Raw genomic sequence first — 20,656 nt, 5'->3', positions numbered from 1 at the left:
TCTGTCTAGACTATAAGGTAGTTATCACTGCCACCAGAACCCCTTATCAGCTACTTTAAGGCCCTTAACAAAAGTGTCCAATCTAACTGTGTAATGTTCTCAATACAAATGGTAGTTTGACCGAGAGAAAGGCTATTAGGAGTGGCTTACACAGTGTCACAAAATAAATATGCAAGTACTCACAGAGCTTAAATATGTCTAGACAGATCAGCCAAAATGAAATGTTTAAATATATGTAATAATAAATAAAAGAACAAGACAATACTAAATATATATTTACAGTAACATCAGCGTTCAAAATCACGGGAAATATTTAAAACAACATTGCAGGACAGTTTTAAATAAATAAAGAAAAACATCTAAATTAAGCTTTGCTATATTTCTGACTATATCTAAATGAATTATACTGTACTCTTCCCTAGACCTACTTAGTTAATTAGGGCAGCAAGGTAGATGTGGTGAATATATCTTCTAGCTGATGTTGTCAGGTGAAAGACAGAATACAGAATGCAGAGTCTCTCTCAGAGAGTTATTAAATTAATATCAAAAACAAAACAACCGCTTCGTGAACGCTTCTCCCTTCTATAAAATGGTAAGTAAAAAACAAGTGATGGGAGAGCACTAAGGCAGATTACAGTACCTCGCATAAGCAGTCCAAAATTCAGGAAAAACGTTTTCAAAGGTTTGCGTTTCGCTGAGTAACAGTATCAAAAATGTTCTATTCAGATAATCCTTCCATACAGCAATAACACAGCAATAACAATCCACAGGCAGTCTTCACTTCACCAGGGATGAACCAAGCATGAATCCAACAGTGTGTTACGAACAAAAGAGCTTTATTTAATCATAAGGCTAGCGCTTTCAACCACAGGGCTTCCTCAGGCCAATAACATTTTTCATCAAATTCAGTGCCTATATATACATACTATTGCCTAACTAATGCTGATGTCACATCCTGCCATTTAATTAATTAACTCATATGACCAGTTATATACAATTTAACTTCAGATGGTATATCAGTATGATCAATCATATATTCTTTCTTATGTTGCACATCAACATAATAAAATAAGTTTATGTAAAAATCCTTAAAAATGCTCTTTTATTTTATTATATCTGTATATAAAATATATTATATAAAAATAAATACACAATATTAGTTTATTCCACTTCATATAAAAAATAAAAGTAAAATATTTGCTTATGCATCCATAGATAAATTTAATTCAGAGTGTATAAAAATATATAAAAATATATTACACAGAGGGGAGAGGCATACTTCATAGCTTTCTACCCTTTAATACTGGTCTAATGGGTATTCTGTCATTTAGCCCCAGAGCACGGTCGGCTCTTAGTCTAATAATCCACTTGGTTTCATTCTGCTCAGTCTTATTTGATACATCTCCCCGTCTAATTGTTACATTATTATTCTGGATAACCATGAACTTGAATGTATGTTCCATGGAAGTATCCAGTATATGTTTTGATAGCGCATTGCTATGTGCTTTAATTCTGATGTTATACAAATGTTCTCTGATATGGTCTCTTAGTCGTCTGTCTTACCTACGTAGAATGCTAAACAGCACCTACTGGTACCAAGATAGACGACGTGGGCCGTATCACAGGTAGCTTGTGCAGAGAATGTATAACATTGTTGTGTGGTTGGATGTATAAACCTTGCTTTATCATCGATAGATGAACAATATTTACATTTATAGCATGGTTTTGTTACTCCAGCTTGATGACTAGACTGATGTTCATTTTCTAATTTATTTGGACCACAAAACAGCCTATATAAATTTAATTTATTTTTATATAGGAATTTAGGATGATCACCTACTAGGTTTGATATACTGGGATCCACTGTCAATATATCCCAGTATTTCTAGTAAGCATTTCTTATTCCCATCACATCCTGGTATGATATATGGATATCCTAATTTCTTCCAACATATATTTTTTATCATTATTTTTATTTTTATCATCTTGAATGTTTATGAAATGAGTATTAATGCTCCTATCAGCAAAATAGGGGTGCGCTCAAATAGGGGCACGCTCTACTTTTTCTCATTACATCTACATTTTGAAGTCCTTCACTTATTTCTTCTAATTTATAAAATCTATCCAACAATTGTTGTTTCAGGTTACATAATTTATTCTTATACCCTGTATCAGTTGAATTCAAATGTGAAACCCTCATGGCTTGTCCTTTAACTATATTCTTAAAAATAAACCCAGGGTGCATACTAGTTCTATGCAATAATGAATTTCTGTGGCAGGTTTTTCTATATACTCCAGTATCTAGTAGGCCACTAGGTAGCCTTTCTACATGTACATCTAGATATGATATAAATTTCTTGGAGATTGCCATAGTAAATTTCAGATAGTATGTAAGTGAATTTATCTGTTCCAGAAATTCTTTAAGCTCTACCTTTTCTGATTTCCAAATAAGGAAGAGGTCATCTACAAATTGTGCATAAAATTGAACATTTTTCTTAAATTCATCCATTCTAAACAAATACCTTTCTTCCCAATCTGCCATAACAAGATTGGCGTAGCAATTGGCACATGAAGTGCCCATAGCTATGCCATCTTTTTGTGTGTGTATATATATATATATATATATATATATATATATATATATATATATATATTTACACAATACTATTTCCAACAAATCACATAACACATCAATATGAGCATGTGTATGTATCAGATTTTCTTGTAGACATCTACGAATACATTCTATTCCCTCTTTATTAGGAATCATAGTAAAGAGGGATTGAACGTCTAATGTCACTAGCCAGTAGGTTTCATGAATAGGAGTCTTTGACATCTGGTCATATAACATAATTAAAAATTGTTTAGTGTCCTTCAACATATGTGGGAATCTATTAACCACTGGTCTCAACTCTGACTCCAAATACAGAGATATAGGTTCCATTACCCATCCTCTTCCTGCAACAATTGGTCTCATGGGTGGATCTAAAGGATGTTTATGAATTTTAGGAACCCCTTGTATGCATGGTATAGTTGGATTACTAATCAAACAATAGTCATATAATCTCTCATTAATTTTTCCTTGGTTATATAAAACCAACAAAGAGGTAGATACTCGTTCAACTATTCTATCTACCTTATTTAAAGCAATCCTACTATAGTATTGTTCATTACTCAACATGTCACGCATGCTTATAATATATTGGTCGGTATCCATAATGACTATAGGACCTCCCTTATCAGTGGGCCTTATCATTATGTTTGGGTCATTCCTTAACGTTTTTCATGCTGCCCTTTGTTTGGGTTTTAAATTTCCATACCACTTTCTACTTTTATTTCTTCTTTCATGTTCATACAATTCTTGTTCAACTAATTTAGAATATGCATCAATCAATGGATGCAGGTTGGGTATATAAGTACTAGCGGACAACTGGAGAGGGGGGAGCGACCATTCTATGAGCAGGGGACGACAGAAAAAGAGAATAGCCAACAAAGAACATGTGGGGCCAACACTGAAGAAAATGTGGCAAAGGACCATGAATCTTTGATATGGAATATATCTAGAAGACAGCTTTCCAAAGATGAATGTATAGTCCTAGAAAAAGGCCTTACATTCATACCATCCACTAAAAGTGATATAACAGAATCAGTAGTAGATTTAAAATTATTTACTCGTAATATACAACTAAAATTAGATTTTGGTAAGAACACACAAGAGGTATATCCATTCAGAAAACCTAGTCCGTAACTTTCGCACCACAGTACAGAAAATGTCGAAGCCGCAGAAACAGCCAACTGAATTTTTTCCCTGGGAAAGAATTTGAATTTCCGCGGCTTCGACATTTCTATTTTTCGAACTTCCCCATTCGATCTTCCCATTCTCGACATTTGGGACGGTCGATTAAATAACAGGTACCCCTATTTCACAATGCTCTGAAGTTGGTGTGACCACTACTCTGGACATGCCAAGCTGATGAGTGTGCCACAGGATGTTGTTTCTCTGCTTCTCTACTTATCACCTATGCAATATACAGCCATGTTATATATTCATCTCTGAAAGGAAGTGGTGTGAGCTTGTTTTCCATACAGATTACTCTGACCCAGTATCCTCCTTTCTCTAAGCACCTTTCAAAGTTTATTATAGTATACACAGTCAAAGGCTTCAGACTAATGAATAAAGCAGAAGCTAACATTCCTCTGAGACTGTTTTGTTTTCTTCATTATCCAGCAGATGTTGGCAATTTGATCTTTATGCCTCGGTCCCATCTAAAACTAGTTTGTACATCTGACAGTTCTCAGTCCATGCACCACTGGAATCTAGCTTGCAGGATTTGAGAATTACCATGTAAGTATTTGAACCCAGTGCAGTTGCTCAGACATTTGAACACTGTTTGGCACTAGCCTTTTTTAGGACTGCGATATAAATAAGTTGTTGTACCACTACCTGAAAGTGTTTGTAACTTAGTACATAATTGCTTTTATGATTAAATTGCTATTTGTAATACTGCTTACTATACATATGAATTCACTGTTTACTGCTGAATCAGTGTTTGCTTTCTCCATGAAATGCTTTTTACTTGAATTTGAACCATTACTGCATGCTATATTTATTATTATTTCTCTGTTATTGATTAAATGTCATATACTAATTTAAGGATTGTAATTGTTTGATTCTGATTTAGATTGTGGCTGAACAGGGTTCTGTTCTCAAACCAATAGACTTACATTGCTAACAAATGCAAACATGTCATAAATAAAAGAAAACCCTCATAAACTGTAGATGTGGTCACTACATCTACGTCCAAGTATACTGAGACTTTGTCATTGTTTTATAACCTGCGGTCACTACATCTACATACAAGTTTACTGATACTTTGTCTATTTCATGTAAGCATAGTTATCATGAAGAACCATCTTGCGTATTAACTTTAATCTGTTCAATACATGCCTGCTCTGTGAAATAGTAATACCCGTACTAAGCTAGCCACTGTTTCCTTTTGCTTGACCAACAGTCTATACTGCATACGCCAGGTATTTAGTCTCAGAAAATGACAGTAAACCTGTTTTACTTGCATCTCTTTCTTAATTGCTTTGTTCTGGCTGCAGAGTGATTGCACTCAGTTATAAATTGACCTGTAAATTGACGTCAGGGAGGTAGAAAGACTTCAAATCAGCCCCCAGACCTCTTGAATTCTGAAATTCTAATCACCTGCCTTCAACTAAACTCCAACAAACAGATCATTATAATAGCTGTTTATATACCACCAGGTAGCAACCCAGACATTATCTAATACCTTCTTTGCTGGTGTGCCTCAACTTTTAGTCAAGAAACAATATTAATGGGAGATTTCAACATGGACTAGTATACCTGCTCCTCAGAAAATCCTTCCTGTTTTATTAACCGCCATGGTTTCTGTCAAATTATACAATCCCCCACCAGATTTGACAAGCACAGTAAAAAAGAATCAATCCTAGACTGGACACTTGCAAACAAACCCTCTCTCTGTCACCAATCTGGCTGTCTTCTTGACAGTCTAAGTGATCACCTACCCACTTACCTTCTTAGGCACCACATTTGCTGTACTAAAAATATCATTTACAGACTTGTCCCCATCAAACGTCATTTTCCCCTGAAGTGTTTGCATCCATCCTGCAACAATGTGACTGGTCCCCTTTAAAATATCTGCACCTTGACTTGCCTGTATTTCAGTAACAAATTCATCAATATCCTAAACAACCTAACTCCCCTTAGAAAGACCCATTCTAACTCCAAGCACATACCATGGCTTACCAATGACACCATGCAGCTCCTCAGAGAGACAGAGGCTGGTCCCTATATCACAAGACCAAAAATCAAGACTCCCTTCTCACCTACTGTCAATTATGCAACCTTGCCAAAAAACAAATCAGCCACAACAAAAAGCTGTGCTATACAACAATGCAACAACAGAAACACCAGAACAATCCCTAGAAATTTTGGAGAGCCATCAAACAACTACTGAAGCCTGCACAGATCACAGCACCAGCTCCAACCACAACAAACTCCACAGATAGCATTGCCTAACAATTTAATTCACACTTTATCAAGTCTACACTCTTCCTAGTAAACAACAACAGCAAGACCCCCCCATCTATTCCTAATGAATTAGACAGAACCCTCAATTCCTTTTAAACTAATTCAAACTAATACCATCAAAAAACATCTTTCCAAATTTAAGCCCTCCTCCTCCCTCACAGCTGACCAACATCCCAATGAGTTTCTAAATATTGCAGATGCCATCTCCTACCCTATATCTTTCCTAATAAACCATCCCATTGCTGAGCAGTACATCCCCAAACTCTGAAAAGTCTCTTATATCATCCCTCTTCACAAAGGCGGCTCCTCTACTGAGTTCTCAAACTACAGGACAATTGCCCTCCTCCCTCCCATAGCCAAAATTCTTGAAAAGTGCATACACAGACAACTCCTCTCCTATCTACTAAGCAATAATCTCCTATCTGCATCTCAACATGGCTTCAGATCTAAACACAGCACAACCACTGCCCTTGTTAGTTTTACAAACACAATCAACCAGCTTAGAAATGACAACCACCTTGTCTCGTCTGTCTTTCTTGATATGTCTAAGGCTTGTGGTACAGTATCCCACCAAAAGCTACTAAATGACCTACCTTCCTTAAATCTAACCCATCCAGCCCTCTTCTGATTTCTCAGCTACTTAACTGATTGCTAACAGGCAATTAAGCGGCAAAATGAACTCTCCACCCTATTACTGGCTTCAGTAGGAGTGCCCCAAGGCTCAATTCTTGGTCCGTTGCACTTCACCATATTCATCAACAGGCTCAGCACAGCCACCCAGCATGCAACCATTGTTCAATATGCAGATGACTCCTCCCTCATATGTTCATCTCCCTCCCTACCAGAACTCCTACAAACAACCCTACAATTTTTCTAAGACTTTGAAAAATACCTGTCAGACTCTCATCTTATACCCAAAAACAAAGCTTATGCTCTTCACTAATAGCAAAGTTCCTGATAACTCTCCCCCCTTCCCATCTACTCAGCCAGCAAAACTAAAATTGAACCTGTCCAGCACACCAAACTCCTTGGAGTCACAACTGACAACAACCTAAAATCTGACAAACACCTCGCTCTAATTATCAAAAAGGTTCACATTAAGTTAGGCTTACTGTACAGAGTCAAGCCATACCTAACTGAGGCCACTAGACATTCCATAGCTAAGACTCATCTACTCACTACACTTCTATACACCTCACTAATGTTCACTAATCTCAGAAAATCAGATTTAAACAAACTGGACTCCTGCTATAACAAAATCTCAAGATTTGCTACTAACCCCCATTACAGATCACATCACTGCACAGCACTTCATAAACTAAATTGGATTGAACTGCCCAATCTCCTATCCTTCAACTAACTTTCATTCATTCCATCTTCCACTATTCAGACAACTGTCCATCACTCAAGAGCTTAGTGCAACCCTACACAAATGGCAGGCCACTAAGATCCTCCAACAAACTACTACTCAAAGTAACTAAATCTTATAATTGTTACAGGTACTCTCTATGCTCCCACCAAATATCTAAGTCCTGGAATTCCATGCCTCAAGCAATACTAAATTCTAGTAAAACATCCAAATTTAAACTACTGCTTAAGGAACACCTAACCAGAAACTGGCTTTGCCCCTACACTAATCCAGGCTGATCATTCTGCCCCTCCTTATTCTTACAGCCAAAATATCTCTTCCCTTACTAAATTCTAGCATCCAAACTATTCTTTTTCACATGGAATTGCAATTTCTCTCTACCTATCTCAAGCTCACTACTGCTCCTATGTTTATCTACCTATCTACTGATCAGTCATTTCTCTGTGATGGCAGAAGTTATTTCATGCTAGTTTACTTTTTATGTATAAGCTATTTACTACCTATATTTACCAAAGTCATGTATTCTTGTTTGTTATCGATTTCTTGTATTGTTTGTAATGTGTTTTTGTAATGTAGCTTTTCTCCCTGGGCCCCCGGTGAAAAAGGGCCACTGGCCCAATCGGACATCCCGGTAAACAAGTGTAAAATAAAATAAATAAAATAAAATAAATAAATAACTTCATATGACTGATGTGCCAGTTATAAATCTCATCTGATTTTTATTATTGAATTAATTTAGAGTGGGAGAGCAACAAAGATATCTTAAGGACTGTAGAATAGACAGTATTAATGACATTTATAATAATGGAAATAATAAAGGCCTGATTCAAAGAGATGCTCAGCAAGGCCTTCATTGCATAACAGCCATGTACTGCAGTGTGAAGTACACACGGATATCCAAATGTTGACCAATGGTGTCTCAGCAGCTAGCTTTACTGTGATGTGGAACACAGAGCAATGCTAAAACGTCACAGATTGAACATACTACTGCAGTGAAGCAGAGCAGGAAGGAGGCTGTAGGTGCTGACTAGTATGAACCTCATGAAGTTAGATGGTAGTAAGTAGTACAAATATGTGTGTCCTGGAACAGGCTACCAGCTAGCACCATTTACAGCACAGTGCAAATACTTACATTCTGGTGCTCAGTAACCCAAACACATATTGGTTACATAGAAGGAGAGAAAACATAGTAGTGGATAGCTGGAAATGGAGGATATAGCAAGCAGAGGTACACACAGGATGAAGGCATAAAGGAAAAAATAGGAGGAGAAAGAAAGGGTATATTTTTTGTGGAGATAGGTACCCCATCACAAAACCTGTACAGTCAGATCAACAACTTTACTGTACTTAATTTAATATTTAGTTGTATATTGTTTGTGTGATTTTTCTCATAAACGTTTATTTGAATTCTCTTTGAATTCTGTGTAACTGGTTTTGGTTATTCTTTTCTTTTAGAATTTTTTATTTATTTGCAACTGAATATGGATTCCTTAAATCAGTATGCCATTAATGATTTGCTAAAGCACAGATATATTGTACAGTATAATAAATGCTATGCATATTTCAAGGTAACACCTGATAACACTGTTGATCTGTGTTACTCATGTCAAAAATTGGATGATTTGCCTACCATTATTTGTAGTAAATCTAGACTTACTGATGATGATTGCATCCATGCAATTGGCACAGTTTGGAGAACTGTTGTTACATATATTAATGACTGGACTCTTGCGATAAATAACATTAGGCAAGAACAAACAGAACACATTTAGGAAAGGAAGTGTTTATTGTCTGTAAAGATCACTCAACCCCTATGAAACAAGGTAATGCCAGTGACAACTTTGGAATTCTAGATACAAGTATTCAGCAATTTGAGGGGTGCAAATGTATAGAAAGAAATAAAAGAAGAAAGAACGGAGGAAGTTCATAACAACTAACAAGGAAGAAAAAGAAACTGATAAATGTCTGTAAAGTGAAAAAAATACATAATAAAAAGGAAACTGCTTTATGTAACACACAGATTACAGGGAATGATAACATTTTTTCCTGCAAGAAAACCTTCAGTCTGCAGAAAAAGACATAATTTTTCCAAAAGAAAAGGTAGAAAAAAAAGAGGTAAGGGGCAGATGAAAAAGAAGAAATCAAAATTGAACGTAGAAGGATTGAAGAACATTACTGTAAGAAAATAGAGGAGAAAGACAGACATTGACAACATGGTGCACGCTGTGGATGTACAAAGGCAACTGGATGAAAATTATGTGCTTGCAAATGTAATATGCAATGAAAACAGTGGGATTACTAAGACTAATGGGGATGAAGATCAATCCTTTGTAACAATTGCTATAGCAGATATTACTGAAGTAGAAGATGAAGATTCTTCAGAACTGGCCAGAAAAGATATTATTGTAATTGGAAATTCAGTTATTAGAGAAACTGATACTTACATTTGCTGTGTTATGCTTGCCAGGAGCAAAAAATAGAAGATGTGAGACAAGCCTTAGAATGCCTTAATGTAAGGAAGTATGGATCTGTTTTTATTCAAGTTGGTGCAAATGATCTCATCCACAAGGACTCTCAGAGAGTTAGTAGAGAACTTACAGCAGAGGTGTTAAGACATATTTTTTATCAATTGTAGAAAGGAGAGTCAAGTCACCATGAATGAAACAATTTTTTTGGCTAAATACCTACATGAAAAAATGTCCCATTTTAAGAAATGGAAATGTGTAGAGCATAATAGCCTAATTTTGGGCACACATATTCCAAACAGGATGGGGTGCACTTGTCAAGATCGGGGAAGAGAATTTTTGCAGCAGACATTTTGCAATGTTTGAGAAACACAAGGCAGGTTTTTTGCTTGGTTGAAAATTTAACAATTCACAGATAGCGACATTTGATGCATCTCTGATGGTTGTCAGTGCTAGGAGCATTAGTTAATTATATAACATTTTTTTATTGGAAAATTTGCTATGTTCCAACAAGATTGATGCTATTATTGTTTGTGAAATACTGTTAAAAAACAATGACTGGACACTATTCTGTCAGGGTATAAATGTTTTTACGGTAACAGGCATTCTCACAAAAAACAGGTGTGGTGTTATGATAGGGACTGAAGATAGTTATGAGACCTATGATTATTACATGTTCAATGATAACACTAATACTATAGATTGTGTAATTGTGACAATAAAGACTACCCTAGAACATATAATAATTGTTGGAGTGTATAGGCCCCCAAAGTCAAGTGCTGATGGCCTAGAGGAATTCATACATTTCTTGCAGGAAACACAGGAGGGAAGAATAATAACTGATGGGGACTTACATTTACCAGAAATAAAGTGGAGTAATATTGATTCAACAACATTTGTAAGGAAAGTCTTCACAATGTATGTTCAGGAACAACAATTGCTTCAGATTGTAAAAACAAACCTACAAGATAACAGAACTCACTAGATATTGTTTGTGTTCCTAAAAAAATTACTGTTACTTCATGTCAAGTGTTACCACTGTTGATGTACAGTGATCATGGGGTTATAAAGGTTAATTTGTTGCTAGATAATTCTGCCAAACTGAAATCTAATCCAATGCACAGAGGATTAATAACAGATTATATGGAAGCAAAATAGTCTCCATAAAACTAATTGGAGTGATGTGCTCAGTGGAAAACCTGCAGAAGGAATATGGAAAGTTTTGAAAGAAAAATTGTTTGAATGCAAAAAAAAAAAAAAATTAACATCAGGATTTAGGCACGCAATGTCAGTCGGATATATTTCCATAAGAACAAGATACTTAATTAAGGTGGGAGAGAAAAAATATAAGAAATGGAAAAGAAGTCAACTACAACTTTGAAAATTGAAATAAAGAAGCTGGACAAACTAAACATAGCATGACAAAAGATCAAGAAAAATTTGTAAAAATTTGTAGAGAATTTATATAAAGATACTGAGCATAATAGGAAACCATTTTATAGCTAAATAAGATGTGGAAGGAGTACAGACATACAAATTGAATAAACTATGCGTAGATTCTAAAATTTATTCTCAGACACAACAGATTTAAATTTTACCTCCATAAAGGGAGTGATACGCTGTTGCCCTTGTGACATCCAGATAACCTTACATACTGAAATCAAATTAGATTATCTTGAAAAATAGCTGTGCTAACTGGATCCAAACAAACCACAGGGAGGAGAAGGAAACAGTAATAATGAGCTGAGAACACTTCAGCAAGAACTGACAGTATCATTGCCTCCACTATTTACCAGGTCATATAAATATGGGGAGATTCCGCAAGATTGGGAGACATGTGCTTATTAAACCTGTCTTTAAGGGAAGGGGGAGTAGGACAAACCCAGAGTCATATAGACCCTTATGTCTGCTTTCATGTTGTGGAAAAATAACAGAAAAGTTAATACTGCATAAGTTGCTGTCAGAATTGGAGAGGCTGGGACTTGAAATCATATATCAGCAAGCATATGTTGACAATAGAATAAAATAAATGAAGAAATACCAAACCAACAGGCTAAAATCCAGGAACTTTAATGGATGTATCCAAAATAATGGTAAGCACTTTCACTGTGACCACACTGCTTCATCAGACAACATTAACTAAGAAATACAAGTCTTTTATACAAAGTGTGACCAATAAAAAGCCCTTAATTATGATGTCATCAAAAGTTAAAAATTTTAAAAATACATACTACAGAAAAACACACTCGTATATCATGAATAAAAACAATTATAAAGTGTATGCAAACATATTGCACTTATAGAAATATATATAAAAGTGAATCATATTATTTATGTTTAAGTCTACGCCCTTTCAGGAAAAGTTTCAGTGAATAAAACCCATTTAAACCAGGTGTTTTTTCTGCATTCAACAATAAAATCCACTTCATTTCTATAGTTTCAGTGTGGTTTTTAAAATCACCTCCTCTTAAATTAGTGTCTAAGACTTGCAATACATAAAACCTAAATGAGTGTGTAGAACCATGGCTCATGATATGCGCTGCTAGGGCATTACAATCTTTTTTATTCTTTATGTCTCTCTGATGTTCAGGGACCCTATCCTTAAAGGGTCTATTTGTCTTGCCAACATAAAATGCATTTTGAACATTTAGAATTTCTAGATGTCAAAATAGACAAAGCAGGCTTTGATTCTGCCTATACCAGCCTATATAGAAAACCTACGCATAGGAATGCACTTTTACACAGTAATAGTATGCATCCAAGGCATGTAATGAGAACTATGCTCAAATGACAGGTATATAGAATACTTAGGCTTCATAATAATGATACAGTTGCATGTAAAGTGCTTGAATCCTTGAAAAATGATTTTTTAGAAAGAGGTTATCGAGAAATGGAAATAGATACCTGCATCTCTGAAAGTTGGAAGCAGAGATTAGATAGATGTAGGCCTTATTTTAAATCAACTACAAGCACACATGCAGTAGGATGGCAACAGGACTCTACCAGTAATGTTTTTAGAGTGCCTCTACAATATTCTAGTGATATAAGTCAATATTGTGACATTATAAAGAATAACTGGAAGATACTGAACAGTGTACCCGAGCTAAAAGACAAGAAAGGAAGCATTCCACATTTTTCTTTCAGAAACAACAAATCCCTCAAACAACATCTTTGTTATAAGTACAATGTACTTGAGAAAGGGAACCCATTATCTGACAGGATTGGTACATTTCCTTGCAGAAGTTGTTCAGCTTGCAATTTTTACATGTTTGTCGTACACACACCCAGTTTTAAGATTCACAATTAATGTTGATTTTTATGCTGACTGCAAAACGTGTAACCTTGTATATTTTTCTTTCTGTCAACTATGTCATGCATTTTATGTTGGCAAGAGAAACAGTCCCTTTAAGGATAGGGTCCTTGAACATCAGAGAAACATAAATAATAAAAAAGATAGTAATGCCCTAGCAGCACATATCATGAGCCATGGTTCTACATACTCATTTAGGTTCTTTGTATTGCAAGTTTTAGACACTAATTTAAGAGGAGATGATTTTAAAAAACACACAAACTATAGAACAGAAGTGGATTTTATTGTTGAATGCAGAAAAACCACCTGGTTTAAATGTTTTTTTTTTCACTGAAACCTTTCCTGAAAGAACATAGACTTAGACATAAATAATATGATTCATTTTAATATATATATTTCTATAAGTGCAATATGTTTGCATACACTTTATAATTGTTTTTATTCATGATATATGAGTGTGTTTTTCTGTAGTATGTATTTTTAAAATTTTTAGCTTTTGATGACATCATAATTAAGGGCTTTTTATTGGTCACACTTTGTATAAAAGACTTGTATTTCTTAGTTAATGTTGTCTGATGAAGTGGTGTGGTCACCGTGAAAGCGCTTACCATTCTTTTGGATACATCCATAAAAGTTCCTGGATTTTAGCCTGTTGGTTTGGTATTTCTTCATTTATTTTATTCTTATTTTTGTCTTACCAACCTTTATCCTGCAATCATGTATATTTTTTGCTTTGCTACTTTGTTATTTGGAGCAGGAACATGGCTGAATCTACTAATGTTGAGTTAATTAATGACACTGAAAATGCTGCTGATATGGGATATGATTGTCTAACCCGGATACTGAACATTGATAATAATCCTCTTTTGGATGAGACTTTTATTTCACAACCATCTCTAGACTTCAGTACAAATGACCAGACTCTGGAGTTTACACAAAATTACAGAGACCTGGAAAACAAATTATACAAATACAAACGCCTACAGTGGCAACGTCTGCACCTGGAGGCTTCTTTGAAACACCAGGTCATCCCTAGAGGTCTTCGCATCCTTAACATGCCTAGGTATGGGGATACTTATCCAGAGCTCCTTAGAAGATGGTAGCAGTTAAATTTAAAGTTTAGTACTGAGTACATTAATCTTTAATGATTTTTTTCTACCAATGGAGAAAGATCTGTTTGCTGACTTCTTAGAAACGGAGAAGCACATCACTGGTAAGTTCTCCTTAAATATTATAGCTGATAGATTAGATAAATTGCATGACAACATTGTTTTATATGAAAGACGTCTTCAATCTGCTAAAATTAAGAAAATTCAGAGAAATGTTCCTGATTTTCAAAATAATACGGTCTTTTCCTGGCCGCGAGAACAACCGATGCCAGTGGCAGCTTCTGTTGACCTCAGATATCCTGGGAGCCAATAAAACACAACCTGGCTAATGTAGCTGCTTCTACTTCCTATGAACAAGTAAACACCCCCGTGAACACATCACAGGAATGGAGTGATGCTTCTGATTTTAAACAGAGTACGAAAACTTTTTCTAGCATCCTACAGCAGGATAACACAATATTGAATGCATCTCGTGCTTTAACACGTAATACTGTTCAAATGGAAACGTGCTGTCTCATTCTGCCGTATCAGGAAGAAGAGAATGGCACAAAACAGAAGACGGATTTTTTTAGGCAACAAAACGCCAACAGCTTTTTTTTTATCAAACCCTCTACCCATCAGGAACAGGTCGAGGAGTATTGGTCAGAAAGGGAGGTTATAGCAACAGCAGAGCACCGAAAGGACACAATAAGTAGTGAAGAAATGGAGATTTTAAATGCAGGTTTGGTGCATAACATTTTTTCATTAGAACTTACACAAGCACAGCCCGTTAAATAAGGGTCTCTCGTTTGTTCCATCCAAACGTGCAGACCAAGCTGAACTGTTAAAAGACTTAAGGTTATTAGATAGGTCCTTAACTTTAAAAACTTTATATTCTGATGGTAACAATGATATTTTTGAATCTTTTAAGAAACCCAGCACTTTTATACCTCTACCTCATTGTACTATACAAACGTTTATTGATATGTGTTAAACTGAGTTTACTGACTTGTTGCAACATAGCACTAGGGCTGATTTTTCTAATATGTCTTCAGAGGACTATATAGCCTTACAAGAACTTAAGAACACACGTGCCTTGGAAATTAAACCAGCTGACAAAGGTGGTGGCATTGTAGTTTTGGATAGAGGAATGTACCTGAATCAAATGAAAGTACTTCTATATCATACCAATACTTATAAATGTATTCCTAAGCATATAGTACATGGGATAACTGAGAAGGTTTCCTTTATGATATTTGATTTACTGATGACCGGTCTAATTAATGAAGACCTTTTTAAGTTCTTGAATGTTGATCATCCTTTAACCCGTACAGTTTATGGCCTAGCCAAAATTCACAAAAATTGTGTTATTCCACGTATGAGGCCAATAGTATCAGGAGCTGGATGGTGCACTCAACCTTTGTCAATCTATATAGAAAAAACATTACACCCTCTATTAGAATTGTGTGACAGTGTTTTGAAGGATACAAAAACTTTCCTTGAGAAGTTGTAGGATAGAATTTCGACCATCACTGTTAACTATATGTTTGTTGCGCTTGATATAGAGTCGTTATTTATGGTCATCCCCAATGATTGGGGCATAAATAATGTAAGGGAATTCTTACATGGTAAGGAACGTTTTTGTGATGATAACATAAAACTTATATGTTCCTTATTAGAGATTGTGTTAGAAGATAATATTGTTCTATTTGAACAGGAATTTTTTCTGCAAAAGGTTGGCGTGGCCATGGGCACTGCCTGTGCCAATAGCTATGCTAACTTAGTTTTGGTGCAATGGGAACAACATAATTTATTGTCAAATAACAATGTATTTACAGATCACCTTCTTTGGTATGTCCGTTTTGTTGATGATATTTTTATGTTATGGGGTGGCACAGTTGATGATTTGAACAATTTCATGAGGTACATGCATAGTACCACTTCCTTTCATGAAATTCACGTGTACACTCTTTTGAACATTTAGAATTTCTAGATGTCAAAATAGACAAAGCAGACTTTGATTCTGTCCATACCAGCTTATATAGAAAACCTACGAGTAGGAATGCACTTTTACACAATAATAGTATGCATCCAAGGCATATAATGAGAAATATGCTCAAAAAACAGGTATATAGAATACTTAGGCTTCATAATGATGATACAGTTGCATGTAAAGCTCTTGAATCCTTGAAAAATGATTTTTTTAGAAAGAGGTTATTGAGAAATGGAAATAGATACCTGCATCTCTGAAGCTTGGAAGCAGAGATTAGATAGATGTAGGCCTTATTTTAAATCAACTACAAGCACACATGCAGTAGGACGGCAACAGGACTCTACCAGTAATGTTTTTAGAGAGCCTCTGCAATATTCTAGTGATATAAGTCAATATTGTGACATTATAAAGAATAACTGGAAGATACTGAACAGTGTACCCGAGTTAAAAGACAAGATAGGAAGCATTCCACATTTTTCTTTCAGAAACAACAAATCCCTCAAACAGCATCTTTGTTATAAGTCCAATACACTTGAGAAAGGGAACCCATTATCTGACAGGACTGGTACATTTCCTTGCAGAAGTTGTTCAGCTTGCATATTTATTTTTACCTGTTTGTCATACACACACCCAGTTTTAAGATTCACAATTAATGTTGATTTTTATGCTGACTGCAAAACGTGTAACCTTGTATATTTTTCTTTCTGTCAACTATGTCATGCATTTTATGTTGGCAAGAGAAACAGTCCCTTTAAGGATAGGGTCCTTGAACATCAGAGAAACATAAAGAATAAAAAAGATAGTAATGCCCTAGCAGCACATATCATGAGCCATGGTTCTAAACACTCATTTAAGTTCTTTGTATTGCACGTTTTAGACACTAATTAAAAAGGAGGTGATTTTAAAAAACACACAAACTATAGAACAGAAGTGGATTTTATTGCTGAATGCAGAAAAACCACCTGGTTTAAATGTTTTTTTTTTTTCACTGAAACCTTTCCTGAAAGAATGCAGACTTAGACATAAATAATATGATTAATTTTTATATATATTTCTATAAGTGCAATATGTTTGCATACACTTTATATTTGTTTTTATTCATGATATATGAGTGTGTTTTTCTGTAGTATGTATTTTTAATTTTTTTTACTTTTGATGACATCATAAATAAGGGCTTTTTATTGGTCACACTTTGTATAAAAGACTTGTATTTCTTAGTTAATGTTTTCTGATGAAGCGGTGTGGTCACCATGAAAGCGCTATCCATTCTTTTGGATACATCCATTAAAGTTCCTGGATTTTAGCCTGTTGGTTTGCTATTTCTTCATTTATTTTATACTTATTTTTGTCTTACCAACCTTTATCCCGCTGTCATATATTTTTTGATATTTTGACAACAGATCTGTTACCACATGTAACATAATTTTCTATAACAATAAAATAACAGCTTTGACTGAAATCTTGTATTGTGATGTAATTTATTTAGATTTAACTTCAACATTTGACAGGGTCATACACAAAACACTGATCAATAATTTGGAACAACTAGGTATTGATGTACTCTTAATAAGATGAATAGCTGTAAGGCTTGCAAATAAGACATGGCAAGTATCATACAGCAATTAGACAAGTGAATTTCTTGGTTACAGTCAAGGTGCCCCACAAGGCTGTGTTCTAGACCCTTACTTGTTTAGATTGTTTTTTCCAGATCTGTCTTCTATAGTCTGTATGCAGATAACTTGAAATTGGGTAAACATGTGTAACAGATAAGGCATGTTTGCAAAAGAACTTGATGAAATTGACCATTTAGGCACAGGAGAATAATATGCTGATAAATACATCAAAAACTAAACATATGAGATTTGGAAGGCATAATTTGAAACGTGAATATTTAATACAGCACACAGTGATTTAACCTGTAGACTCATTTAAGGATCTGGGTAGATGGGTAGACCCAGCTTTGTGTTTTTCTGATCATATCAACCAGTTGGCTAATGATATTTATAGAACTGTAAGTTGTATAAAAAGATTTATAAAGTCTAGGAAATCAGAAACGATGAAGTCATTGTTTGTTAGTTATATTAGAGCCAAACTTGAATATAGACTAATGATATGGAAACCTTATTAGAGCAATCATGACTAAACTGGAAAAAGTACAGCAGAAATGTACCAAGGGCATCCATGGATGGGAAAATTTAAGTTGTTATGAAAGACTTAAATGTCTGAACTTGTACAGTGCCTCATATAGATATTTAAGAGGAGACCTTATTGAGGTATATAGGGCATTTAGAAACAACTACTTCTGGGAATCTTTGAGGCTATCACAAAGTAGTAGAGACTCATCAGACAACATATGTAGAATATTCTATAGGAATCAGAAGAGTACTAATTGGTTCTCTGAGAGAGCAGATGATCCATTGATTACACTACCAAATGACATTAAAGAAAGCACTAATTTAGATATTTTTAAAAACAGTCTGGTATATTGTCAGGTTAGAAGGGCATGAATGTCCGTGCTTGAAATATTTGTATGTATATATGCATATATATATATATATATATATATATATATATATATATATATATATATACACACACACACACACACACACACACACACACACACACACACACACACACACACACACACACACACATGGAGAGAGTAAGGATGGTGCAAAGGATGATGGGAAATGGGAAGAAACGATGGGAATAAAAGGTGGGGGAGAAGGCAGCAGGGGCACACACACACACACACACACACACACACACACACACACACACACACACACACACAAAATTGTACAAACAAATGACTGTGTACACTCTAGGAGGGGGATATAGTTGTTTGACAAAGACAAACAGAAGATGGACAAATTGTGATGTGGAGGAATTTATTTTCAGCAAAAATAACTAATTCTATCACTTTTGTGTTTTGTTTTAAGCTGTCTCCAATCTGCAATTTTCATTACACACCATCTGTGGCATCTTTTGCAGCCTTTGCATTTTGGCCTTAACTACTGGTGTGCAATTTTTAACCTATATTTTAAGCTTGTAAAGTATACTATACCACTTTTAAATGTTTTTTCTCTACAAGTCTCCTTTGTTATGTGCAGCAAACCATGAAGATTTCAACCAAACTTGGAGGAAAGAAACACTAATTATTTAGCTATAGACTTAACATTGACGTTTTGCAGGGCTACTGCTTCAGGAAATGTAGTGGCGTAGTGCACTGGCTACTATTGCTAGATGTTTCTAATGGACCTATAGGTTCCAGGGCTTTCCACTTGAATGGAACTTCAATGATAAGCATCGGTGTCAGCAAACTTCTGACCACAGAATATGGTGCTGAGTTTTGACATGCAGGACAAGTTGCACAAAAGTGTTCAATGTCTTTTATTTTACCAGGACAATCTGTACTTGCTCATGAGTCACATCTGACTCCTGTAGTAGCTCTGTGAACAGCTTCTACCATCCATAGAGTTAATTAAACAAGTAGGGAATGATTGCCAGACATTTCTTTGTATCACTCACACATTTCATGGACAGCTAGGAGAATGTAGGGTTGCCATTCAGATTGATGCATGTCTTTGGGAGAGGAGGAAACTGATGTACCCAGAGAAAACTCTCTTGGACTCAAGGAGAAAATGCAGACTCCACACCGAAGGTACACCAGCTGAGAATCAAATCAGACAACCACATTCTGTGAGACAACAATGCTACCCACTGCACCACTATGCCATCAACAGGCCAATAAAATTTAGCTAAAATTCTTGCTTTGTTTTTTGGCCCATCTCTAAGTGCCTACCAGAATAGGTTTATAGTCAAATGCTAGGCTACTTTTTAAGCCTAACAAGTTTTCCATTTTTGAGAATCAAATTCTGTACCTTGTGTTTGTGAGATGAACGCGTTAACCATTACACCAACCTTCCAGCCATGGAAGCTAGCTGCCAGTTTCATAACGCATGTTCCAAATGTTTTCAGAACTAACGGTTGCTGCAGTATTTCTTCTTTGCCTTTTTTTTACCCTCATTCTTCATCTCAGAACATGGATATGGGATAGCGCTAATCTGCTCATCTGTTTTTCTTTCTCTTTGGTCATATTTTCCTCTGGTCCTGCTTAAATATATATTCCTCTCACTGCTTTCTGCTTTCGTAAAATGTTCACTGGTCATCAGCAAATCTGAAAGTCAGGAATATTTTGTCAGTACACTGGTATGAAGTAGAGAGTTAACTTCTTTACCCCTGAATTTTAACAGTTAAGGTGCTTCCCCTGTTATGTTGCTCCTTCTACAAATGGTGGCTCACGTTACTGATTATCTTCTGGTTTTAGATTTGACAGTTCATTTGTTTTT

This window comes from Protopterus annectens, chromosome 2.part2, assembly GCF_019279795.1.
Source record: "Protopterus annectens isolate FY-2018-M chromosome 2.part2, PAN1.0, whole genome shotgun sequence".
Lineage (NCBI taxonomy): Eukaryota > Metazoa > Chordata > Ceratodontiformes > Protopteridae > Protopterus > Protopterus annectens.
This window is presented reverse-complemented; position numbering follows the sequence as displayed.